The sequence below is a fragment of the Equus przewalskii genome, chromosome X (genome assembly GCF_037783145.1).
Source record: "Equus przewalskii isolate Varuska chromosome X, EquPr2, whole genome shotgun sequence".
Classification (NCBI taxonomy): domain Eukaryota; kingdom Metazoa; phylum Chordata; class Mammalia; order Perissodactyla; family Equidae; genus Equus; species Equus przewalskii.
This window is the reverse complement of record NC_091863.1, coordinates 89,341,593-89,368,885: the sequence shown is the minus strand read 5'-3', so window position 1 is coordinate 89,368,885 and position 27,293 is coordinate 89,341,593. Positions and strand designations below refer to the sequence as shown.

General features: G+C 44.2%; 1 protein-coding gene across 37 annotated transcripts in view; it reads right to left on the bottom strand.

The window, feature by feature from the left end:
- PAK3 (p21 (RAC1) activated kinase 3) overlaps nt 1-27,293 on the bottom strand; it is a 257,980-nt gene that overhangs the window by 102,552 nt on the left and 128,135 nt on the right. For 6 of the 37 annotated variants that reach the window (XM_070606558.1, XM_070606574.1, XM_070606586.1 and 3 more), the window contains exons 1-3: nt 17,072-17,360; nt 15,869-15,978; nt 10,708-10,855 (exon numbers count right to left, since the gene is read on the bottom strand). The exons of 8 other annotated variants lie outside the window; for them this stretch is intronic. The gene's annotated coding sequence lies outside the window, so the exon portion shown is untranslated. Of the gene's footprint in view, nt 1-10,707; nt 10,856-14,964; nt 15,037-15,868; nt 15,979-16,097; nt 16,164-17,071; nt 17,361-27,293 lie in introns of those variants that run through there. 23 more of the 37 variants (XM_070606562.1, XM_070606580.1, XM_070606556.1 and 20 more) reach the window with 10 other exon arrangements.

The following is a 27,293-nucleotide window of genomic DNA, read 5'->3' as shown; positions in this document are numbered from 1 at the left end:
AAAGTGGAAAGCACTAGGTTGATGGAAGACATTATTCAACAATATATTCCAACCAACAAATACTCCAAGCATGCTAGATTAGGTTTCTTAGCTTTGGGCCTGTGTCTGCTGAACTAAGTGATGCTGGTGCGATGTAAGGAAGAGAACAGATCTTAAACATCTGGAAGAAAGTAACATGTACAAGACTTTAAAAAGCCAGGACTCTGTGGGCCGTCCTGGTGGCATAGTGGTTAAGTTCACACGCTCCGCTTCGGCAGCCCAGGGTTCACAGGTTTGGATGATGGGTGCAAACCTAGCACTGCTCGTCAAGCCACACTGTGGCAGCATCCCACACAAAATAGAGGAAGACTGGCAATAGATGTTAGCTCAGGGCCAATCTTCCTCACACACACACATAAGCCAGGACTCTGGCTCCTGATGACTACAGAAGAAGGGATCGGTATGGGTGACACAAAGCATTTTGCTAGAACTGTAGCCATTTGTGAGCAGAACAGACCTCTTTTCGGGAAATGTATTAAGAACATAACACTTGGAAAAAGACACAGCTTCCTTTCATGTTACATTTAACAACTAAGTTGCATCTTGTTATGGGGTTTTAATTACGGGGGTTGATTTTTAGTTAGGTCTTTTATAAACCCCAAAGAATTGTCTCCAACAAAAGAAGAAAGGCTAATTCTAGCTCCAGTTCTGGATTATTCTGTGATCTTGCAGACATCATTAAACCTTTATAAATGTATTCACTCATTCATTCAGTATTTACACAGTGTCTAGTATGTACCCAGGAAGGCAGAGGATGCTTTGGAAGGACAGTGGAGGAAGGGTAGCTAATGTTTCCCAGAGGAGTCAGAGCATATAGCACTTGAGCAGGGTATTGGAGGATGAGGAGGAGCTCCCCAGTGTCTAGGGTGAGAGATGAACAAGGTATAGTCTCTGCCCTTGAAGAGACTTAAAGTATAATAGGTGTCAACCATAACAGCTCAGTGCAAACATGACAACAGGCTGCAAGTGAAGGGAGAGAGAGAGACTCCCAATATTCTTAAGGAGGAGGCTTCACAGAGGAAGTACACTTAAGCTGAATTAGGAAGAACGAGTAACCAAATCATAGGGATGGCATGTTTCAGGGGCAAGGACTAAAACGTGCTAACGCCCAGAGACAATGTGGTTTATTAGAGGAACTACAGACAACTTGGTGTGACTATAGCAAAGAAGAGGGATGGGAAAAAATAAGATGAGTAGAGACCAAATTAAGAAGGGTCTTGTATGCCTATCTCTGGGGTTTGGACTTTTCCTCTCTAGATGAAGAGGTTTTGAGTAGTGGGATGGCATGATGAGCTTTGAGTTTCAGACCTGTTACTCCAGTGACAATGTAGCAGATGTCTAAGATTGAAGACTTGGGGAACTATTTTCCCACGGAGTGGGTTGTTCCAGGTAGCAACATGGAAATAATTTTGAAAAGAGACAACACGGAGAAAATGAGCCAGGGGAGAGGAAGCACGGGCAGTATGGGAATAGAAAGACAGGAGAAGAGAGATTTCAAGAGAGGCCTCCATTTGGGGCATTGCCAAAGATGGCAGGATGCTAGGACAGGTGGAATTAACTGGTCTCAGGACTCAAAATGGAAATCCAGGCAGAAATACATATCAATCCCAAGAGGCTCAGAGGAGTGTGGGAGGCCTAATGGTTTTTTTTAGTCTTTAGGAGTTTCCCCAGCTTTATCGAGTCCCAATTGACAAGGAAAAGCTGTATATATTTAAGGTGTACAATGTAATGGTTTGATAAATGTATACACTGTGAAATGATTACCACAAACAAGTTAATTTACACATCCATCACCTCACACAGTTCCCCTTGTTTTTGGTATGGTGAGAACACTCAAGATCTACTCTCTCAGCAAATTTCAAGTATATAGTACAGTATTATTAACTATAGTCATCATGCTGTACATTAGATCCCCAGTGTAGCTTTTAGTTTTTGTTTAGGGTTCCAAACAGAATTGTGCCTCAGTTTCTGGGGTTTTTTTCTGAAAGGAGAATAAACAAGTAGCTTAGAATGGTGATAAAAAGACAACTAATGAAGCTGGTGTGCTGATAGCAAATATGATTATATTGGAGGCCCCTTGTATTAGCAGCCACTGGACCACCAGTAATAATCATATTCCCAAGAGAATAAGAAGAAAACATTATTCTTGTTTTGGCGAATAGGATGGCGCTTATGAGTTTTATGGAAAATTCACCTAAATATATATATAGATTCTACCAACAAGCATAAAAATTCTACAAAGACTAAATATCTACAAATGGGCCTTGAACATGTAATTTCCATATAAGTCAATGTACAAAGAAGAGAGAACAAACACAGTGACACATTAGATATCACAGTAAAAGTTAAACTAGGAACATCTAGTGGAAAGCAAAACAAATCAAAGCATCTTGTCTTTGAGAGGTATAAACCACATAGTAATAAAAAGCTAAAGGAAACTTCAATTCACATGCGATGGAAAAAATATATCTCTAGCTACATTTACTCCTCTCAATAGACACAGCAAGACTAAGACAAATGCAATTGTGGCAGCAGTTCTAACATGTTTATTTGGCATTATGAAATGGCTGGATAGAGAGGGAGACGAGTGGGCTGAAGGTAGCAATTTGGAGACCATCAGCATGGGAGTAGGTACAACTGCCAGGAAGAGTATAGAATAAGAGAGAAGACAAGACCTCTGGGGAACACCAATATTTAGAGGCTGGAAGAGGAACCAGAGACCCCCGAGAAATCCAGTTAAAGAAGTGGAGGAACTAGCTATATGATGTCATGGAAACCAAGAGAAGAGTACTTCAAGATGAGGCTGGGGTCAGGCCCCGTGGCTGCGTGGTTAAGTTCACGCGCTCCGCTTCGGAGGCTCAGGGTTTTGCCGGTTCAGAACCTGGGAGCGGACATAGCACCGCTCATCAAGCCATGCTGAGGCAGCATCCCACATGCCACAACTAGAAGGACCCACAACTAGAATATACAACTATGTACTGAGGGGCTTTGGGGAGAAAAAGAAGAAAAAAAATAAGATTGGCAACAGTTGGAAAAAAAAAGATGACTCTGGCTATGAGGCAAATGTTACAGAGAGGTCAAAAGTACTCTTGTCTCGGGGCCATGCTGATGGTGCAGCAGTTAAGCTCTCATGCTCTACTTCAGTGGCCTGGGGTTTGCTGGTCTGGATCCTGGGCACAGACCTACACACCACTCATCAAGCCATGCCGTGGCAGGCGTCCCACATACAAAATAGAGGAAGATGGGCACAGATGTTAGCTCAGGGCCAATCTTCCTCAGCAAAAAGAGGAGGATTGGTGGTGGATGTTAGCTCAGGGCTAATCTTCCTCAAAAAACAAAAGTATTCATCTTTTTGTCCATCCTTTCCCTAGAGTTTACTAAAGTTGATGTCTTGTAATTTTCATGTCAGAAGAGAAAGAGCCAAGTGGCACCAGACATCTACTGATGTGTTTCAGCATGTTTTAAGAATTCCCAGACTCTGGACATTTGGTGTTACTTGAGCAGCATGAACAGAACCACACCACATGCCTCTAGAAAGATTTTCCTTTTGGTAGTGAAAGGTACCACTGTGGCCATATATCACCCAGTCTTGCTGCAAAAGGTACTTTTATGATGTCACATTTGTTGCACTCTTGTAATGTGCTGGACATCACACAGGATACAAAAAGAACACAATGTGGCTCGGCTAGCAGATAAACTGTAGCTAGCGTTTAGACATTTTTTCACAAGAAAGATTATGTTCAGTTCAAACAGCTCTTATTTGCTAACTAGCCCCAAAAGGCTTTGCCCAGCAAAGATGTAAATATTCAGTGTGGACTGGTACCTTCTCAGCCTAGCACTGCTCCTAATGAGCTTCGTGACCTTGAGTACATCCCTTAGTCCCTCTGAATTTATTGCCTCGTGTACAAAGGTAATTACCTCACCAAGAGGTTGTGAGGATCAAATGATCCACATGTGGGAAATGCTTTGAAGTAATTTAAGATATTCTACCAATAGAAGATGTCTACCAATACAGATGAAACTGACACTCAGAGACATCAGGTCACTTGCCAAGGTCACAGAGCTAGCAAGTGAAAGAGTAAGACTATATAATCCCATGTCTGTGTGACTCCAAAGCCCATACTTTTATCTGTGCTTCCTTAATTACACAACAGTTTCATGTAATATGGTGAGTTCTCAATTACTCATGGCTTTCGCATGGACACAAATGTTCTTAGGGCTTTGGAGTAAGGGAACTATGCCTCCACTATGGTATTTGGGACCAAAGCCTGGAAATGAGCAGACACTCTACTCACAAAGCAGACATTTCAGCATTAGAGTAAAGGGCAGAGGAGTGCCTGTGGTTAGAGACCAGACCTCTGGCTCCACCAGCATCAGGAGTCTCTTCCATTCCCCTTATCCCAACTTCCTGTGCCACCAAATGAAGGTGACATCACTGAAGGCTTCACAGTTTCAAGGGGAAAATTTTAGGACTAGAGGGGACATTGAAATGAATGAGAAATAGTGCTGCAGTGGTCAGATAAACATGTCCTAAAATGACACAGGAATTGAGGAAACTTTCCATGGGTTAATTCTATTTTTCACTCGTCTTCCTAAGTGGGAATGAGCACTGACCCCTAGCTTGTGATTAAGTTGAAATAAAGACTTAAAGGAAAGCAGGCAACAAGTCCTGTGAAAATCAGGTCTTTGGCTGCAAAGAACCATACTGTTTCTCTGTTGTCTCAGGGTTCTGTCCCTTTGAAAGTGCTTACCTCGCAGGGCTAGCGTAAGGATGATAATAAGATCTATCATTTGGTGAGCACTTACTACAGGCCAGACATTGCGCTAAATGCTTTCACTATTACCTCATCTCATCCTCATAACAACTCGATGAGGTAGATGAAATTAGTGTCACTCTCATTTTACAGATGAGGGAACTTAGACTTAAGGGGAATAAGTAATTGACTCAAACAAGGTTACATAGCTAGGAAGTGGCAAAATTAGGATTTAAATGCTGGTCTAGCTGACTCCAGAGTTGTGTTCCTAATGCCTCTATCAAAATGGATGAATGGGTTATTAAATATTTTGAAAAGGATAAAATATCATATAAATGAAAGGAGGTTGGTGTCCTCAGCGCTTCTGACTGCATTCAAGTGAATTCAGGCAGGTGCATTTTTCCCCTTCCTAAAATTCAGCCAGTACTGTAAATTTTATAATTTGCTTTTTATGAGTCTCAGCATATCAGCAGAAACTATCAAATGTAAATTTGCCAGGCTATTTCCCTAAAGCCATCTCTTGGAGGAGGTAGTGACTAAATCTTAATTAAGTACAACATTTCCATAAAGGTCTATAGCTCACTTTTCTTCCTCTGCCTTAGTATGCCCAGTGATAAAGGGCTCTGTGAAACAATCTTCTGGAAAGATAGTACAGCTCTGTGTTAATAAGCAAGACGTCTATGAGGAGGTTTGCTTTGGGTAGTGGCTTACCTCAATCCTGACTGCTGTTCCCACCACTCATGGGCCCTCAAGGCTTTTGGAGCCTGAAGACCACTGGATTACATGATAAAGATTCTTCCAATCCCAAGCTTCAAGACTGGTGCCTTGTACTGCTGTTTCATGGTGACTTCATCTTTCCCATTCAAATAAAATTACCTCAAGGACAGAGTATGTCTCTTCACCCATTTGAAGCTCGCTCTGGGCCTAGCACTATGTGGGGCCCATAGAAGATCCTCAGTCTGAGCTGGTAATGGCATTGGAATTCTGGGATTGAGCAAGAGAGACACTGGATCTGTCCTGACAACATGTTGCTACCTACCTACCCCTTTTAGTTTCCTAATTGAGTTTCACAAGTAGCTGCTCTGGGCCTGGCACTGTGCTGAGCATTGAGAATCCAAAATCAAATAAGTAAGATGATGTGGTCTCAGCTCTCGAAGAAGTTCTCAATCTAATGGCAGGTGTGAGGTGGTTAGGCGGTATTCCGATGTATAGGCTCTTCCCCACAGTGTGCAAGAACCCATAGCAAATGGCAGCTTGGACATATTTTGAACCCATTTTTACTCCAGGGAGATTCCAGCAGGGGAAGCCATGGACTCCTAAGGTGCTCTCATGTTTCTAAATCTCTGATGAGAAACTAGGGTGGCGCCCAGCTCTGCCACCAGGCTCCTGATCTACCGGTTCACTCTTGGGTCTGTGCTTCTTTTTACCTTCTTGTAGGGAAATCTGCAGTCTGTCTGGAGTGCAAGGAAGTTTCTTCAGCTTGTCTTCACCCACGCCTACTGAGAAATTTCCTCTGTTAACTTGCTAGCAACAGCTGTTGAGATTCCAGTGGGGTCTAAATATGTGCATGCACACTCACAATAGAAATTTATTTGATCATCCAGATGACTCATTCACCTTTTTTCCCTCTTTCTTGAATACTATGTTCTAGGGTTGACAGAGTAGTAAGTAGACTTGGCTAGATTAGAGATGCCCGCTGGAAGCAGGCCTGCCCTTTCCATGTGTCTAATCATCACTCAATTCCAGATCATAAACATAAAATTGGGGGCACACACTTTAGCATAGGAGACCATTAAGAGTGCATAAACAAACACATTCTTCACCTTCCCCTCCCCTTTGGAGCGAAAGCAGGTGGCAAATTAAGCTATAAACTTCCAGAAAATACATACACCATCTAAACCCCAACCTCCTTCTGACAGGACTGGCTAAATTTTTATTACAGATTATTTCTTTAGGAGGAAACTATGGTGAAGGATATAAAACTTGATCTGTGAGTTTGAGATTTTCTTTTTAATCCTAGACATAAATTCCACTCCTTTCTGCTCTGGAAAGATCTAGTCCCACTGGCATCCTGGCTGAGACCAACACTCTTCCTTTGGCCACAGCTTGCTGGGGAACCTTTTAGCAGGGGTGTGGAGAGCACCAGTGGCAAGTAGGACAAAAAAATGACAACTTTGTTGGGGCCAGCCTGGTGGCATAGTGGTTAAGTTTGCCTGCTCCAGTCCAGCGACCCAGGTTTCATGGGTTCAGATTGAGGCGCGGACCTACACACCACTTATCAAGCCATGCCATGGCAGTGTCCCACATACAAAATAGAGGAAGACTGGCAAGGATGTTAGCTCAGGGACAATCTTCCTTGGGCAAAAAGAGGAAGATTGTCAATAGATGTTAGCTCAGGGCCAATCTCACTCATCAAAAAAAAAAAAAAGTGACAACTGTGATTACGAACTACTACCTGCACTGGTTATTTTACAGTGTGTGTGTCAGTGAGAAAGTGTGTAAATGTGGCATTATCAGAGTTTGGGTAAGTACATATGGGTGTGTGCATGACAGTGTGGGTCACTATAAACACGTGTGAATCGATATGAGTAGGTGTGGGTCAATAGCATCATCTCGGTGAGGGAGTGTAGGTCTGCATCAATATATGTGTCAGTGTTAATGTATCCAGGTGAGAGTCCATATCAGTTCAGGAGAGTGTGCTGAGTGACAGTTAGTGTATCCACGCATAGGTGACTACATGGGCACATGGTTCAGCATGAGCAAGTGTATCAGTGTAAGAGAAGACATGGCAGGGTGAGTATGAGTCTGAGCGTGAGTCTATGTGGTCATAGGTGTGATCAGTAATTGCCTTTGTGTGAGTGCATGTATGCATCTATGTGAATTGACTGTGGCAGTGTGAATAGTGTGGGTCAGTGTGGTGTGTGCAAATGTAAATGCAGGTCAGTGACTGTGCGTGTCACTACATGTATACTGGTGTGAATGTGTACAATGGGAGTGAGTATAAGTCAGTATGAGAGTTTAAGAGCAGCAATGTATAAGAATATGAGTGTGTGGGAATTGTGATTGTGCCAGTGTAAATATGTGTGATGTACAAGTGGGAGCTGGAGCATGAGAGGGTGTAAATATGAATGTACGCGAGTGTGAGGAAGTGTGACTGTGTGTCCACGGGGATGTGTGGGAGTGTATGGTAGTCAATGTGAGAGTATGTGAGAATGTAAGCATGAGTATGCAGTAAGTGTGACTGTGTGTTAATGCGAATTTGTGTGAGTACTGAATGTGAGTGAGCACGTGTATGTGTCAGTGTGTGTTAATGTGACTGCACCTCTGCGTGTGATTGTGTTATGAGTGTGAGGGCAGAGTGATGTGTGTCAGTGAAAATGGCTGAGTTTATGAAAATGAGCGTGTGCATGATTGTATTTGAGAATGTGTGCCTGTTAGTTTGGCACAGAGTACAATTATCTTTCAGTGTGAAGATGAGTGTATGGGTGTGAATGTGTGTCAAAATGAGTGTTTCCATGTGTAAGTGTGATTATATGTGAATATGAGAGGAGTAAGGAGATTGTGTCAGTGCTGAGTATAACAAGTGCAAGAACACGTAATTCTGAATGTAAGAGTACAAGAAAATATAAGAGTTTAAATGGGTGAGATTGTGTTTATGGTGTGAGCATGTATAAATGTGAACATATGAGCATGTATGCACATGTGTATGTCTCTGTGATGAGTTATGAGTTGTGTAAATGTGCGACTGTGAGAAAGAAATAGTGATATCAGTACAAATGTATTGGAGTGTATGAAATTGAGAGTGTTTATGACCGTATGAGAAATGGGCAGGGGAAAGTCAATGTGTGTCTGTGTGTAGAGTGTGTGTGATTGTGTAGGAATTTGAGGGCTAAGGGTGGTTGTATCATCTGTGTGGATTTGAGTGTGAAAGTGTGACTGGAACAGTATGAGAATGTAAGAAAGAACATAAAGGTATGAGTGGAAGAGAATGTGAGGGTGGGGTATATGGTAAGTGTGAGTGTGTGTCAGTATGAAAATGTGAGTATATAAATGTGAGTATGTGTCAGTGTGTGTCAGTATGAATGTGCCTGTATGTAGTGTGCTCATTGACTGTGTGTGAGGGCTAGGGGGTAAGAGTGATCATCACTATGAATGTGTCCAGTGTGAGTCAAGGAGGTAAACATGACTGTGTGAGTGTACCAGAGTATGTGAGAGTGTGCATGTGTGTGTGTGTGTGTGTGTGCTGAAGGGTACCAAAATAATTTGGTACGCTGAGAAACTCTCCAGGAAGTGTCTTTCCTCCCAAAGTTACAACATGTGTCCAGTTACAGGCAAGTTACTTAGCCCCTCTCAACCTTTATCTCATCATGGGTAAAACAGTGATGATAATAATACCTACCTTGGGCTAGTATCCTTTTTATGAACAGAAACAGAAACAGTAAATATTAGAAAAAAATACTTACCTTACAGAGTTATTGTAGGATCAAATGGTCTCATGCAAATAAAATGCCTAGCACAGTACTGGCAACAATAGACACTCAATAAATATAAGTTATTAGTGTAGTTGTCATAGAACACCCAGGAGAGACCCAGGGGCTTGCTTCTTATTTTAGCCAGTTCTAGTTACCTTCTGTCGCTGAAAGTCTATAGAGGATCCCCTACCAGAGCATCTGTAGAAAGTTGAACGCATCAGTAACAACAAGGCTGTAATTTCATACCTTCAATTTCACGGCCGGAACTCTGGAGCTTCCCCTTCATGAAAAGGCATCACAGAAACACCTGCTGCTGAGCTGCAGTTTTCCTCTGTCGCACAGGCCCAGGAAAGGCTCAGAGCGAAAGGGAATTGCATTGCATATTCCCTGGTTGTGTTTCGTTTAGTTTGTTTTTCTTGGATATTTTTTACTTTGGTTGTTTTTGACTTAGGCAATGTGAGAGACGCCTAAGTAATGGACAAAGAGACAGACAGAGGACCAGACAGAGGGACAGTAAGATACAAACAGATAACTGGACTGCAGCATATAGCAACAGAAGGCCAGATAGAGAAGCCAACAGAGGAAACTATAATGGCTGCCTGAGAGGAAAAGAGATAAGTAGGTGATCAGAGAGGCAGGCCAAGAAACCTGAAAGAAGTGAAGAGGGAGAGAGAGAGTCCCAAATCAAAAAGCTGCCAAGTGAACTGTCAGGGACTTGTAAAAGAGACTAGAAACCTGTGAAATCTGGTCCCTACCCCTGAAGAGCTTAGTCTAGTTTACTTGCCAAGATGAATACTCCAGCAACTATGCAAGAATTACTTAAGGCAGTAGAGAAGCAAAGGCTACACTACACACTACAGACTCAAGTGCTATTGGAGAGGTGGGGGAAGATGTGCTCCCTGGTTGGGTGGGAAGGCAGAGGGAAGGTTCTGGAAGGTTTAGGTTAAGCCTGTCAGGCCCAGAAGCTGAGATGGATGGGGTGGGGGTACATCTTCAATAGGAAGGTAAAATTAAAGTTATGGGGCAGTAGAAATTAGAGGAACCGATTGGTGAATTTGTGGCATGTGGCTGAAATGCCATTTTGACTTCAGGGAAGCAGCAGGAAAGGAAACGACAGCCTGATGGGAAGCATGTCTGTGTTACACTGAAGCTCTTAGATGGAGCTTGACATTTTCAAAGGACTTGGCAGTGACTGTTAGGTTGTTTCTCCTACTCACCCCAGAATGTAGGTCAAGGCTGTCATTTCCACATTACAGATGGAGGCACTAAGAGACCAAGGGCAGCTGTACTGGGCACAATCCCCCAGAAAGTAGGGGCTGTGCTATGAGGCCTGACTGGTGAGGCCCCGGGCAAGGTCATTAATATCAGGAGCTCTAGTGGAAAGGCGGCATTTACCTGGATTTGGAGCTCCCTAACTCCCTGCCCTGGAATCCATTACTCACCTCACACCGCCACTGCTGCAGGACCTCAGCACAGATGGGTGCTGCCCATGAGAAGGGGCCGGGCTGCCTTCAGCTCCGATGGACTCAGTGCTGGGCACACCAGCTGCCACAAGATGCAAGGACTCAGCTGCTCTTTCTTGGGGGAAACCTGCCGAGAGAAGCATTGTGGGGGAGCAGGAACCTCCTTCCCCACCTGCTACTACTCCCTTGTCCAACCCCCCAAACATCACACACACTACAGTGAATTTCAGAAAATCCCTTAAGGCAGCAGAGAATCAGAGAGGTGAGAAGTGTAAAAGAGCATTGTTATGTAGGAGTCCAGACATGGCACTGAACTGGGAGTTTCAAGTTGAGAACTGCTGTCACTTCACCACTCTGCATCTGCTTGCTATCAAGTGGAAAAGACCTGCCCTAGTCACCTTGGACAAGTGTTGGGAGGACTAAATCAAATATGATAGATGTGAAACATTTGCACATTTATGGGAGGTGGTCTAGTCTGGTGTACAGTAGGAAACTGAGGGATGGTGGCAAATCTTCCGGGAGACCTGGCACTGCTGTTCAGTTTACATCATCCCTCACCTCCAAGTCTCCAACTCCATTTCCCTTCCCTACAACCTCCTTGTTTGGGGGGCACTCTGAAACCTTGTAATCTGCTGCCATCTCACAGCTGCTGAAGGCCTCAGCCTGATCCTAACTGGAACTCCCCTCTGCCTTCCACCAATCTCCACCTGATACATCTTTCTCAGATTTCTTAGGGTGAATATATACTGTGGGGGTCTTACTGGTGATGATTTACCCTATCTTCCCCACAGAAGTTTCCAAGTACAACCATAAAGGAGACGGGGTCCCTTTAACCTCTCCCTTTTCTGCCTTTCCCTATGATCACTTGAGCTTCTCAAGGAGAAGACCCATCATCCCTTAATAGGACCCCAAGCTCTGTGACCCTTCCTCCCCTGTCCCCCCTTCCCTCCATGGTGTTTGTCCTCAAAGAAAAGCAGAACCTATATGTAACTCCCAATAAAGCCGGATCCAGGCTAGCACACACTCTATTAGAAGATACCAGAAGGCACAGGATCCTAATCCAAAGACATGGATGGATAGATGGATATCCAAAGGTGAACATAGCAAAACTGAAGCTTCAATGGGCCAAAGGAAGCCCCATAATTCCCAATTCTCTCTTCTCAAAAAGACCAAGCCATACCCCAGGTCTGCCACTTGCTCTTGGCAAGCAAGGCTCCAGAGCACATCTGTCACCCAGGGGCTCTGGTATTCCCTGTGTGCTTCTCATACGCACACTCCAAGATGCCTTTCCAAATCCCACCCACTTCCCTGATGAGTGGTCTGCCCACCCCCTCCCTGGCTGTATGAGTTCATTCTGCAAGGGGGTGGGTTGGGGATAGGGGAGTGAGGGCTGCCAAAATTCCAGAGAGGGGTGGGGCTCCAAGAGGGCTCAAGAAGAATGGCCACTAGAAGCCCCTTGCCCATTCCCAGACCCAAGGGCTGGTCCTGGGGAGGCAGCATACACCCATAGGGGTGGGGAACAGTGCTAGAGGATGAAAGGGTAGGATGCACGCACCTGCACTAACAGAGCACTTCCAGGTTTCTGTGCAAGATCAAGAGCTTTCCTACCTCCACCTTCCCTCAGCCACTTATTAACTCCATGGCAGCCTGCTTCAAACTCACCAGTTGTACAGCTGGAGCCAGGGCAGATGCAACTGGGAGGACACAGGACTCCACCTGGTGGCTACAGTTCTCTCGCCTGCCTGGGGGTGTGTTGAGTTGGGAGTACGGGGATGTGTCCTGTGTGTGAGCACATGTGGGGTCAAGTATATCTGTGCTGCTCTCTGTACCATGTTGTATTTGTGTGCCTGTACCATATTGTGTGTGTTGTGTCATATCTATACTATGTTGTGTTTGTGTTGAGTCTGTATCATGTTGGGGGTGTGTGCAGTTGTGTTTATATTGTGTTATGTATGTGTATCCCGTCGGTACCATATTGTGTATGGGCTGTGGGTCTGCACTCTGTTGCATGTGTATTGCATCATCTCTGTGCTGTGTGCCATGTGTCTAATCCATATTAGTATTATATGTCTATGCCACATTGTGTGTCTGTATCATGTTGTGTCTCTCTATTGCCTTGTGTGTGTACCCGTGGCTCAGCCTCCTACTGAAGTCTGGGGTAGGGATTAGTGCATGCATCCTATGCCTACCAGCACCCCAGCCTTGCTGCATTCCAGCTTCCTACCAGCATCTCTGTCTGGGCATTAGGGCTGCCACCTTGTTTATTGGGGGAGGGAAGTTATGGACAACCCACCCTCTCTACCACAGAGCCCTCTCATGACAGGTGCCTTGCCCAGCCCTGAAGACAGCTGGGAAAGGAGTCCTGGAAACTTTTTTAGGCCCAAAGAAAGAACATGGGCACTAGGGGGATTGCTCCCTCTCTCAACTCTTAGCCCCCTCCATATACAAGAAGGGCCTGCAGGAAGCCACAGCTGTCTGAGTTTCTTCTTCAGGCCACTTGGAAGGACTAGAGCCCTTCTCCACAGGGAGTAACAGCTGCACAAGGATTTAGCACTGGCACCAGAGCATAGGGAACTCTGCCAAAGGTGGCCCTACTGAGATCACTAGAGGGCGCAAGTGTGCTTTTAGGGGTAGCGTCTCCAGGGTGCAGAATTCCAAAAAGTTCACCTGGCCTAAAGAGAAAAGGGCGAGAAAGACAGAAGAAAAAGCCCCTTCCTTCACCTTCACACCCAGTCCTTCTATTTTGAGACTGAGTTAGGGAGTCAGGGCCAATAGCGGACATCCGCACCTCCCATCCCACTGAATGAGATCTGTATAAGATCCCCATAGAGCTTTTCAGGGTCTTGGTTAGAGAGTTGCTAGCAGATTCTCAACTCGGACTTCTCTTTTGCTGTCTGCTCCCCTTTTGCATGAAGAAAAGTAAAGCCACACTACCGAAAGAGATGAATGTGTGTAGTGGCTGCGGGTTTGTTTTGTATTGTTTCCCCCCAAATTTGAGGAAATACCCAAAAAGCGTGACTTAGAAGGGGTAATGGGGGGGCGGGGCTGTTCTTTAGCGGACTTGTCTTCATAACCAAGAACAAATGGGACTCACTTCCTAAAATGTCACGACCATCTTAGAAAGTACTTAGTCCAACTCCATCATTTGAAAGAAAGGAAACTTAGGCCCAGAGAGAGGCAGAAATGCTCAGACCAGAAGGCCTGACTTCCGACTCCCAGAGTTCATTCCACACCAGGTCCTGGTCCTCTAGTCCCTAAAAAAGTTCATTCCCCAAATCCAGCCCCCTCCCACATCAGGGAAAAACCTTAGCTTCTCCCTCCACTGTGTGTGATCCAAGCCTGTGCTATTCCATCTCAGTGATCCATCACCCAGGCGTCTCTGTGACCAAACCTTTGGAATGACTTCCATTCCCCACCAGTAAATAATTCCTCTCTTTCCAGTCTTCCAGGTCCACCTCCCACATTTTGCTTCCCACCTGCAGACCCAGCTGTAGCTACACGTTTTGCTCCTCATCACATCCCCTGGGTGAGGCACAGATTGCCCCAACCTGCCGATAATTGACCAAATGTGCAAATCAGACACGGATCCATTGCATTGATTAACATTTCCAATTAAACTCTGGGTTCAGTTGCGGGTATTAGTGACTCAAGTAATCGCCACAGATATAAACGTAAATGCCTTCCAAAGTCGCGAAGCGATGTAGGGAGCAACACATTTCTGGGGGGAAATGGAAACAGACTGCCAGATCCAAGGATTCACTTGGTTCTCTGGTACCCCTAAATCAGATTTTAAATATATGGCTGCTACTTGACCTGAGACTCGGGCTTCACACCTGAAATGGAGGATTCCAGCCCTGCATGCCACTGCATGCCTTTTCCCAGCCCCTGCTGGGGAAGCTGCGTAGTGCGGAGTTGGCAGAAGAGTCCACGCTAGCCCTGCAGAAGGAAATGCCTAGCCTCTGGCAGCTGGAGAGGCTGGGAGACAGCAGGGCGGCTGAAGCTTAAGCTGCACCCCAGATGCCTCGACAGCTACACTTACCTTCTAGGATAGTGGTTTTCACTGTCCCTCAGCCTGCACAGGCCCCTGGAAAGGAGCGCTTTTTGTTTTTGAGCGCAGGCAGATACCTCCATGCCTGGAGCAGGGACCCTAGACCTGGGCTTGGCCCACCCCCTGTAAAAGCAGTCAACCTACCAGTCTTGGCCAGATGCAAAGCTCCCTCACTCCCTTCTCCTTACCCAAGAGGAAAGCCAGTTGTTGAGGCTGCTGCTCACGGAGTTTCTTCTTCCCTTGACCAAAGCTACTGGCTCCTGAAGGTGGGTTACACAGATGGGAATGGTATTGATTCCCTAAATAGCAAGAAGTCCTCTCCCTAAGTCTGGGCTGAGCCACCAAAATTTGCCCATCTCACCAGGGAAATCAGGGCCTTTGGGCTCCTGGTAAGACGATGGCTTTTTTCTTCTTCTCTCTCTCTCTCTCACTTTGTTCCTATCTACTTTATCTGATTTCTAGATCTGATTCTTTTTTTTGCCTTGGCCACCTTCTCTGGCCTCATAAGAGCGGACTCCCTGGGGCAGCACCTACCTATCCCCGCAGTTATTCCTCACTTCCCTCACCTGTCATGTCCACGCCACGCCCCCCCCCCCAAAGACCTCAGCAAGCTTGTCTGCTCTTTATACCCTTTCTGCCTCTAACCAGAAAATCTGCTACCTGTGGGAATGTTCAGCTAGTCAGAACGTCCTTTAGAGCGTTGTGGCCCCTTGCCTTCACCCCTCTCACAGGCGAATCTCCCTTTTCTGTAAGGTCTCTCCTACAAGGCCTACTTGCCTGCCTGGAGGGTCTGCTCCTTGACATCTCAAGGTCCCTCTGGCCTGAGATTCGAGATTCTCAGCTCTTGGCTTCTACCCAGCATACATCCCAGTCTCTTCCCATTTTGCCTCTTTCATGGGGGATGAGAGTCTGACATTTGTATCCAGAAACAGAGGCTTACATGGCTGTCTCTCCAAGCCCTGGCCTATTAATCATCCATTACCATGTTAAGCCCCTTTGCCCAAAGGTGCACCTGATTAGGGGCCTCAAGTACCAAATCACAGGCCTGCCCAATTATAATTTTGCAAATGGCCCAGTGAATACCGCACTGACCTTTATACCTTGGTCATCCCAGAACAGGGCCACAGTGTTGTCACCAACAGGAATGGACCTCCTTCTGTTCGAACACCTCAGACAGCCATACAGTTGGCCTGGATTTGAGTCTGCAAAACCATGGGGGGAGCAAGACTAACATGGCTAAAAGCTTCCCTGCTAAATGCCATTTAAAAAGAAATAGCACTGCAAACGCCCCCTTCATGCTTCCCAAAGCCAAGCCACTCACCCTTCTCTCCTTCGCCTCTATAGACCACAGCCCAGAACCCTCAAGTCCAGAGTCAGTCACTGGATTCTGGAAGGTGGGACCAAAAAAACAAGTGGGGCCTCTGGCTGCCTCCCTGCGGGCACCGCCCTCCCGCTGCTCCCCTACCCTACCCTCCAACCACCATCTAGGGGAGGAAAACCTGCGAGAGCAATAATCTAAAACGTTCACTCCGCTCAAAAGTGCGGCAGTAATTTTGCCAGAGCCAGTTCTCACACTGAAGGCAAGGCCCCCTGTAAGCTGGAGGACAGGGAAGGGAGAAAGTGGACCTAATGATCCTGCTCCCCAGACAAAGACAAAGGCCATTTGAGAGACCCTCGGCTTTCTAGGGACATTATTGCATGATCCTAGGCCCCGCAGGAGAATAAAAGAGTCCTCCTGTCATTACCCTCCCCTCAGCAAAAAAGGGGAGAGAGAGAAAGAAAAATAGAAGAAAGGGGGAAAGGGGAAAGGCGCCCGTTTAAGAAAATCGTCACTTTTTCTGTTTGCTCAGGTCGAGCTTTTCCCCATTTCCCGGACTTGCCCGGGGCACTGCCACACCCCCTCCCCTTCGGGGGAGGGGGGTGCTGTCACAGCTGGGGGAAGGGAGGGGGGGTCGGAAGATGGTAAAAGACTTACAGGCTGACGTAGCTTTTGGGGCGGATTTTGCCTCAAGAGGCCCAGGCGCCGGCAAGAGAGTCTAGAGCTTGACCCAGTGAAGGGGCCCAGACCCTCCGGGGATGGCCCTGACACACCCACTTGTCCGCGTTCGCGAACCCAGATCATGCAAACTGCGCGCTGGAGCTCCGGGACAACCACGTAGGGCACTCGAGGCTGGGACGCCGCGAGAGCAGGAGGGGGCCCAGGAGGGCAGAAAATCTGCCCAGCAGCCTAAAAGCAGCACCCAGCCTCCACCCCTTCCCGGGAGCGAGCCGGGTGCCGTAAATCGAGGGATTTACCTGCCACTGGTCCAGCCACCCTGTCAAGACCTTTCCTCTACCTCCGAGCGCTCGGGCTGGTGGGGCTGGGGAGCCGCAGCCCCGCGGCCGCAGCCGCAGCCCCAGGCCCGGCCCGCTTGCCCCTGGCTCTCCTCCCGGCCCTGCACACTTGCTCCAGGCCAGGAAAAGCTGCAGCCCCCAGCGCGAGACCCCAGACGGTCAGCTGCCGACAGCTGGCCGCCCGCGGTAAAGCCCCTGCTCGACAACCGCTCCCTAGCCCTTCTCTGCTATGACGTCACCCGGGCTCTGCACCGTACATAGGCCAATCAGAGGGTGAGCATAAAACTAAAATCGCCCTGAGTGGGCTACTGGGGACCAATCTTTTGTTTCCAGGCAGGAAGCGCTTGCGAGGGAAAAAAAATGAAGGGGAGGGAATAGGGAGAGGGAAAGGAAAGGGAGATGGAAACTTCTACACTGTCAGGGTTGTCTAGACGGAGGTGGGGCCATCAAGACAGAGGCGCACCTGACAGTAGGGAGGGGAGGGGGTATTTCGTGTATGTTCCTTAACTGCCTCCCTCCGGAAGAATGCAATTTCGGGTAAATTTTCAGAGGAGGAAATATATCCAGCTACACCGGCACTCTCTATTGGGGTGAAATGGTTTGGATTTGGGACACCACCTGTCAGGCCAGCAAGCAGGTTACACTAACAGAGTCTCTGGAATACACAGTAAACTCAGGCACACATGGCAGTGGGATTCAAAGAGATGACAATCTGGATGAGGAAACTACCTTTCTGTGTATGAAACACACATTTCAAAACACAGACCATTATACAAAAAAGGATAATCTACTTCAAGTTTATATATATCTATAGATACGTAGTTATAGATAGATACATTTAATTTCATTAAAATGTGGCTTTCCCTAAAACTTTCCATGGCCTCTCTTGTCTTTAAGGAAAAGTTCAAATTTTTGCTGGTCTCCAAAGTCTAAAATCTAAATCCCCAAATCATCTCTTGCTACTCCAAAATCCATACCCCCCAACGCGGATTTGGCTAGATTATGGAAATTATGGTAAAACCCAAAAAGAAGAGAGTAAGCTGTCATCAGAAATGACAAAGAATGCAAAATAATAACTACATTTGAATCATAATGATGTAAAAATATGCCTGCAAAAAAAGATCAGGAGAACATAAAATTTATAATAGTTGGGTTAAAGTAGTAGGGTTGTGGGTGATTTTTCCTCTCCACTTTCAAACTTATTTTTTTAAAGATAAATATATCTTCACATGCTTAAATGGTCAAAATGGGTCATGACCCTCCTCAGTGCACTTTTATCCGATTTTCTCAACACCGCATAACATCCAGCAATCATTTCTCCATAATGCCAACAAAATAAGTTTCAAGATGGAGAGTGAATTAATATATCTGCCAAGGTCCTTTTAGGAAAAGTCACACAGCAGGCCTCTAGATTCAGCAGAGACAACATCTGGGGAAGTTGGAGAATGGGATGTGTCTTTGGACTAATTCATTTTAAATTGTGATGATCCTGGGAATTGAAAAAAGAACAATGACCCTTCCAAAGCAGGAAAGAGGGAGGTAAAGACTAAGTAAACTACATACTCCAGACTTTTTCAGAGGTCACTTTGCATTTTACTTTTTACTTTTCTTAATTGAAAAATATATGTATGCATGCATGAGTATTCCAGGAACATTGTAGAAAGTGGCAGAGCTGGGATTTGTATCTGGATGAGTCCAAAACCCGTGCTTTTTCTAATAAGATAGGTGGCGTTACTGGGTTTGTTAAATTACATATTTGCTTTGGAAAATAAAACAGAGTATACCAGATTGGTGTTTTGTAAAATCAATCATTTTTAAATAGCTTTTTTTGTGTGTGGTGGTTACTTGTCTTCTCATGCAAGAACACCCATCACCCTCCTCCTCAAATCCCTGACAAATAGGTTGAAATCAGGATGGTTCTGCTTCCAGTGATTTTATAGATATCTTTTTAATTAACTTTGGGGCTAAAAAAAAGTAACCCATCATACAGATTTTTGTTTTTACATCATGGTAAGAAGTCAAGATCTAAATGAATGTCATTTACTTAGTTATATCTCTGATTTGTAAAATGTACTTATTTGGGTTATTTTAAACAATAAGAACACTTTTTTTTAAAGAAGTAGAAAGGTATAACTGGATTTTCCTGGCTAATGATTTAACTTGGGTCTTGTAGTCTATTGATTTAAGTTGTGATTAAAAGGTATTTGATTTCACTCTCATTCTCCCATATACCTCAGCTATAACTCAGGGCTATTTATGCAGTCATGGCACATGGTTATTTAAACATTTCATGTGTGTATTTCTTCTTTCCCTGGTGATTATAGAAACCAGCATGGGGCCAAAATGCTATTAGGTGTTTGACGAATTAAAGCATAGTAGTGTCATAGAAAGAGGACTGGACTTAGGAGCCAGACCCAGCACAAAAGACTTCAATATTCCTGTGAAAGAGTGATAACCTATATTGTTCTTGATACCATAAAGCAGTCTTTACTGCCAACGTGGTTTGCTCTCCAAGAATATAGGACAACTGCATGGGAACTTTCATGGAAGCTGAAATGTCTTAAAGATTTCATCTGTGTAATCTTCCCCACTCAACTCCCACTGTCCCCTGTTCCCTTCCTCAAGTTCATTGATTTAAGGATATAATGACAACACTACCATAATAACCACTTGGCATGTGTACCCTGATTCTCAGGTTACAAACCTCTTTCGTATCTCTCTGTTTGATCCTCACAACAACCACAACAGTGTACTGTGGCAATTACAATGATCTGCATCTCACAGATGAGTGAATGGATGCCCAGGGGTTTAAAGTAGGCTGTCCATGCCTCAGAGAGACAGTCCTAGAAACCACGTCTCCCACTCTCAGTTCTGTGTTATTTTTACCACCCTACACGTATTTCTCCTTTGGCTTTCACCAACCCAACTGGGCCCTTGAGTCACATGAGAAGCGAGAGGCTCTGGGATGGGGCTTATAGCAACAGAAGTAAACTAAAAGGCATATCTTCAAACTGTTCCAGTCAAATCTCAGATAAAGGGAACATTGATCATTCTCATATACCATTGAGTGTATAACGGAGTGTAAAATGGCACAGCCATTGACAATACTTAGAAAATTGTAAATGCATTTGCCACTTGACCAAGCAGTTTTGACTCAAGGAATCTGACTATGGATATACTCATAGAAACATGCCAAGATAAGTCCAAGTATGTTCATTGCTGAATCTAATGTAAGAATGAGAAAATCTTACATAAAGGACAACCTAAATGTCCCTCAATAAGGAAATTTTTAAATAAATTATGGTATATGTATATTTTGGAATATTATACATCAGTTAAAAAGAATCAAGTATACTGAATCAGGAAGAAATGGAGAATCTGAATAGATCAATCACAAGTAAAGAAAATGAAACAGTAATCAAAAACCTCCCCAAAAATAAGAGTCCAGGACCAGACGGCTTCTCTGGAGAATTCTACCAAAGATTCAAAGAAGATTTAATACCTATCTTTCTCAAACTATTCCAGAAAATAGAAGAAGATGGAGCACTCCCTAATACATTCTATGAAGCCAACATCACCCTGATCCCCAAACCTGACAAGGACAACACAAAGAAGGAAAACTACAGACCAATATCACTGATGAACATAGATGCAAAAGTCCTCAACAAAATTTTGGCAAACTGAATACAGCAATATATCAAAAAGATTATACATCACGATCAAGTGGGATTTATACCAGGGACACAGGGATGGTTCAACATCTGCAAGTCAATCAACGTGATGCACTACATTAACAAAATGAGAAACAAAAACCACATGATCATCTCAATAGATGCAGAGAAAGCATTCGACAAGATCCAACATCCATTTATGATAAAAACCTTCAATAAAATGGGTATAGAAGGAAAGTACCTCAACATAATAAAGGCCATATATGACAAACCCACAGCCAACATCATACTCAATGGACAAAAACTGAAACCCATCCCTCTCAGAACAGGAACAAGACAAGGGTGCCCACTTTCACCACTCTTATTCAACATAGTACTGGACGTTTTGGCCAGAGCAATTCAGGAGGAAAAAGAAATAAAAGGAATCCAAATAGGCAACGAAAAAGTAAAACTCTCGCTGTTTGCAGATGACATGATCTTATATAGAAAACCCCAAAGAATCCATAGAAAAACTATTAGAAACAATCAACAACTACAGCAAAGTTGCAGGGTATAAAATCAACATACATAATAAATCAGTAGCATTTCTATACGCTAACAATGAACTAACAGAAAAAAAATCTCAAGAACTCAATTCCATTCACGATCACAACAAAAAGAATAAAATACCTTCGGATAAATTTAACCAAGGAAAACTACAAGACCTTCTTGAAAGAAATCGACGACGACATAAAGAGATGGAAAGACATTCCATGCACATGGATTGGAAGAATAAACATAGTTAAAATGTCCATACTACCTAAGGCAATCTACAGATTCAATGCTATCCCAATCAGAATTCCAATGTCATTCTTTACAGAAATTGAACACAGAATCCTAAAATTCATATGGGGCAACAAAAGACCCCAAATTGCTAAAGCAATCCTGAGAAAGAAGAACAAAGCTGGAGGCATCACAATCCCTGACTTCAAAACATACTACAAAGCTACAGTAATCAAAACAGCATGGCACTGGTACAAAAACAGGTGCACAGATCAATGGAACCGAATTGAAAGCCCAGAAATAAAACCACACATCTATGGACAGCTAATCTTTGACAAAGGAGCTGAGGGCCTACAATGGAGGAAAGAAAGTCTCTTCAACAAATGGTGCTGGGAAAACTGGACAGCCACATGTAAAAGAATGAAAATCAACCATTCTTTTTCACCATTTACTAAAATAAATTCAAAATGGATCAAAGACCTAAAGATTAGGCCTGAAACAATAAGTCTTCTAGAAGAGAATATCAGCAGTACACTCTTTGACATCAGCTTCAAAAGAATCTTTTCAGACACCGTAACCCCTCACATGAGGGAAACAATAGAAAGAATAAACAAATGGGACTTCATCAGACTAAAGAGCTTCTTCAAGGCAAGGGAAAACAGGATTGAAACAAAAAAACAGCCCACTAATTGGGAAAAAATGTTCACAAGTTATTTATCTGACAAAGGGTTAATCTCCATAATATACAAAGAACTCACACAAATCAACAATAAAAAATCAAACAACCCAATTACAAAATGGGCAGGGGACATGAACAGACACTTCTCCAAAGAAGATATACGGATGGCCAATAGACACATGAAAAGATGCTCATCATCACTAATCATCAGGGAAATGCAAATCAAAACTACACTAAGATATCACCTTACACCTGTTAGAATGGCAAAAATAGCCAAAACCAAGAGTGACAAATGTTGGAGAGGCCATGGAGAAAAAGGAACCCTCATACACTGTTGGTGGGAATGCAAACTGGTGCAGCCACTATGGAAAACAGTATGGAGATTCCTCAAAAAGTTAAGAATAGAAATACCTTATGACCCAGCCATCCCACTACTGGGTATCTATCCTAAGAACCTGAAATCAGCAATTCCAGAAGTTCCATGCACCCCTATCTTCATTGCAGCATTATTCACAATAGCCAAGTCATGGAACCAACCTAAGTGCCCAGCAACTGATGACTGGATAAAGAAGTTGTGGTATGTATATACAATGGAATACTACTCAGCCATAAAAAAGGACAAAGTCGTCCCATTCACAACAACATGGATAGACCTTGAGGGTATTATGTTGAGTGAAATAAGCCAGACAGAGAAAGACGAGCTCTATATGACTCCACTCATAGGTGGTAGTTAACATATGGACAAAGAGAACTGATCGGTGGTTGCCAGGGGAAAGGGGGGTGGGGGGAGGGCACTAGGGGTGAAGTGGCGTACCTACAACATGACTAATAATGATGTACAACTGTAATTTCACAAGGATGTTAACTTTCATAACCTTAATAAAAAATAAAAAATAATAAAGAAATAAAGATTAAAAAAAAAAGAATCAAGTATATTCCTATGTATTGAAAGAGAAACATACCTTGACACATTCTTCAGTGAAAAAATTTGTGGAACGGTATGTGTACTATTATTGTTTTTTTAAAATTTGCTGTGTGTGTGTGTTTAAGCTGGAATTATACACACCAAACTGCTAGTAGGGTAACTCTGGGAATTAAAAAGGTGGGAAAAAGACATGGATATGTGTGTGTGGCAGGGGAGCATTAACTGTTTTCTTTATATACTTCTGCATTATCTGTACATCTTTTACAATGAGCATATACAGTATTTTGCATGTAAGACACATTAAAAAGGGAAAATATAGCCTTCTTTGTCTTAAGACAAATCAAACTAAACAAACATCCCTGCTATCCCAAAAGGGCATTGAATGCCAGGTCAATGGTTCAAGTGTGGCAATAAAGGCTACGGTGCGCCAGTCTAAGCTGAGCCATACCTGGGCAGGCACTGGATGCAGGGCAGAAATGTACAAGGCACTGGGCAAAAGCAGCCTGGATATCCTGGCTCCCTTCCCATCCCTGCCTCAAGTCCCACAGCCAGAAATTGTTCCCAGTGGTAAACTCTGGGTCTCTGTGGCTCACAGTCTTCACAGATTTTACTGCCACAGCTGCACTTTTAAAAAACTCCCCCCTCTTGCTCTGAATATAAAAAAACCTGGCTTGGCAGCTAGGGCACAAGGCATTGGCTGGGAGCACAGTGCCCACTCCTCCTTCACCAGGGCCTGATCACTACAACCTATTAACATCACTGTGGTCAGGACCTACTAGGCCCCTTTCTTCCTATTCCCTACTCTCATCATTGGGGGTCTAGCTCTCCTGTAGGATGCAACATGGTGCATAGCCTGCTGAGCAAAGAGCAAGGAGCCTCAGAGATGCCAAAAGGTCTCATCGTAGGTCCCTTAAAAACCAGAGGCTGGGGAAAGAGGAAAGCCCATGGCTAGGAAATCACCATCCTCTTGGGTCTTCAGAGTTCTGGCTAGGCAACCAGAAGACCCAGATTCTAGTCTATCCTCTGGCTAGGAAACCTTGAGCAAAACTCAGATTTCCCCGGGCTTTAGTTTTCCCCTCCGTGAAACTTGCCCTGCCTATCTCCCTGGACTCTTGTATGGAAGAAAATGGCTAATGGAACAAGAGTGGATTTAACAGATTTGAGAAATATACACCTCCTTAACAGACTTCATGAGTCCCAATTTACATATGTTCCCTCTATGGTGGGACCTTGGGAATGGGGGATCTCCCCTCACCTTCTTTCACTATAATTAGCATCCATTAGAGACCTGCCCTGCAGAACCTACAAGCTTTCAGAAGCCTACAGCCTCTGCCCTTCTCCCTTCCACTAGGGTGTTAGCAAAGGAAAAGCAGAAGGCAATTAAATGCAGGTGGCTCTGGATGAATTAATATGAGAATTAGGAAGTTCCTCTCCTCTGACTTGGTTTTAATTAGCCCCACTTTCACCATGGTCCTACATATCAAACCACATTATTTAATTGAGCTGATGCTCTGTTTGATTTTGCTCCTACGTGGATCATATTATACATTCCTTCCCCACACACTCTGATCACTGCACTGCCTGAACCTAAGTTAAACTGCAGAGTAAATTGAATTTGGAAAGTTGGTTTCATTGCTTTCCCTATTTTATTAGGAAAAAAGATAGAAGGAAAATGTGGAGGACAAAATCTAAGGGACAAAGAACCAAGGAGAGAAATGAAAAACCAAATCTTAATTTTTTTTTGGACCGGCTGGACTATGATGTCATGCTTTCCCAGCTCACTGTGATTGGCTGCTCAATTCAGCATCTGCTGAGAGCTAAAGGCTGATTATTTGCCAGAGATACAGACCCTTCAGAGAAGCTTTGAATCATTGCTGGTTGTCGTGACAACCTGGGCAGTGTCTGCTCCTGATAACCACATAATAAGGTTGTCAGGAACAGAAGTGCCCCCATCCCCACACCCAACCATCTGAAGTGGTGAGCAATGGAACATTTTTCTCAGGAGGCAAAATGGAAAAATCACCAACAGGCATGGTTGAGATCCCTCAAGATAATGTGTGTTAGTCAAATTCTGGAGAAAATCTCCTTCTTGAGGAGTTCCTTACCTATCATCTCCACGTCCCATCTGAACCACTGCACTTGCTATAATTCAGAGACCTGAGGAACAGGTGGTGGAGGGGTGAGGCATCTCTGCAACCCTCCAGCAAAGTTAAACAGAGGGAAGTGTGAGTGGAATGCTAAATCCATTAGGACAAGGCACATTACCTCTCTTCAAAGGATGCCACCATGGCCTTGTCTTGGGGCAATGAGGTGCATCTGTCAAAGATGGCAGGACATGGCCATACTCAGTCACCAAAGCCAGACACAAAGAGAGCATGAGGGGGCATGGGTTGTGTGTTTTTCTGCCTGCTACTTTCATTTCCCTGTGGGTAGACACTGCACTCTACATTATCTTGGGGCTCCAGATGTGCTTGAGAGGGAATATCAACTGTATCTTTGTGATACATTATTCATTCCTAGGACAATTTTATTAGCACCCACTAAGTGCAGAGCTTACAGCTGGGTGCTACAGATGCTACAAAGATGACCCAAACTTGGACCATCTCCTCAATGAACTTGGAATCTAGTTGGGAAGAAAAGATATATCCCCAAGTAACTGTGACACAAGACAGATGTAGGAAGTACTAAAAGGGAAGTCCAAAGTCCTTAATTTCAGATAGAAGAGAATCACATCCAGACTGTCACACTCAAGCTCCAATCCATCTTTCCAATTCTCCCAGCAGTCCTCCCTTATACCTCAAGTGTCAGCCCCATCAAACTATTATGTTTCTGTGATGTGCATTGACTTTCATACCTCTGTGCCTTTCTTTCCTCCTGCCCTTCTCTTTGCCTAGCATAACTTTCTCCCTCCTAACCCTACCTGGTGATATTTAATGTATATTTCCAGACTCTACTCAAATGAAATCTCATTGATGCATGAACTGGTTCCATATTTATAACCCCACAGGGATCTGTATCTGGTAGGCATGGATGTTGACTAACATTACTACTGGCCACTGTATTCAAATCAAGCAGAGTCACATCCAGCAACATATAAGGGAACACTGGTACAACCAATTTTGGATTATCCCGGGAAGAGCATAGGTAAAGTCAGACCACGTTGAAAAAGCCTTATTTAGATAATCAACACAAACCTGTTCTTCCACTGAACATCTTCTATAACTTCTTATTATTTTGAAATAATTTAAGGCTCACAAGAAGTTGCAGAAATATTACAGGAAGTTCCCTGGTATCATTCCCCCAGTTTCCCCCAATATTTTGATATAGTGTATTGATTTTATTTTACGCAACCACAGTACATTGTCAAAACCCTGGGAATTGACATTAGTGTAATAGTACTAATTGAAATAAAGGCCTTATTCAGAATTCACCAGTTTACATGTACTCTTCCATTAAATCATTTACCAATTCAGCAAAAAGTAGCAAAATTACTAATAGTTAATCTGAGTGTCAACTTTTTTCTCAGGCCCATCCCCACTGAGAAAGGCTAAAACCTGGGAGTCAAGACTTGCTTGGGACTGAAAGAGAGAAAATCAGCTTGAACTAAGAAAAAGCAGCCCTGCATTAATCAGACTGAGAGGGCAGACAGATAAAGCCAGTTGCAAAGTTAACAGAAAACACTGTTTCTCCCAAGGTCATGCAGCAGTTGTAAAAGGCCATAACGACCCGCCACCTCCACTGAGTGACTACTGCTTCTTACTAGTGATGCCCCAGACTTGCTCTGCTATTTTCATTCATTACCGGGGATTCCCAATTGCTCAGCCCCCCTCACCTCATGGCAGTACCCAATTCCTAGTCAATACCTCCTTCTCCCAATCACGTCTCAGAAACGTCAATCCAGAACTTATCCCTGCTTCCTTAGACTCTCCTCAGAATCATTTGGGAACCCAAATGTTACAAAAAATATTCCCGCCTAACTCTTTTCATGAGTGGCATCTTATAGTTCCTCTGGAATGCACTCCCTCAATGCATTTAACTTTGTTGGACTACTTTCTTGTCTCTGGTAGTCTTTGGCTTATTAAGCTCTAACATAAATGGCAAGATAACCAACCCATGGCTATCTGTAAGGCCCGCTGAACTATCAGA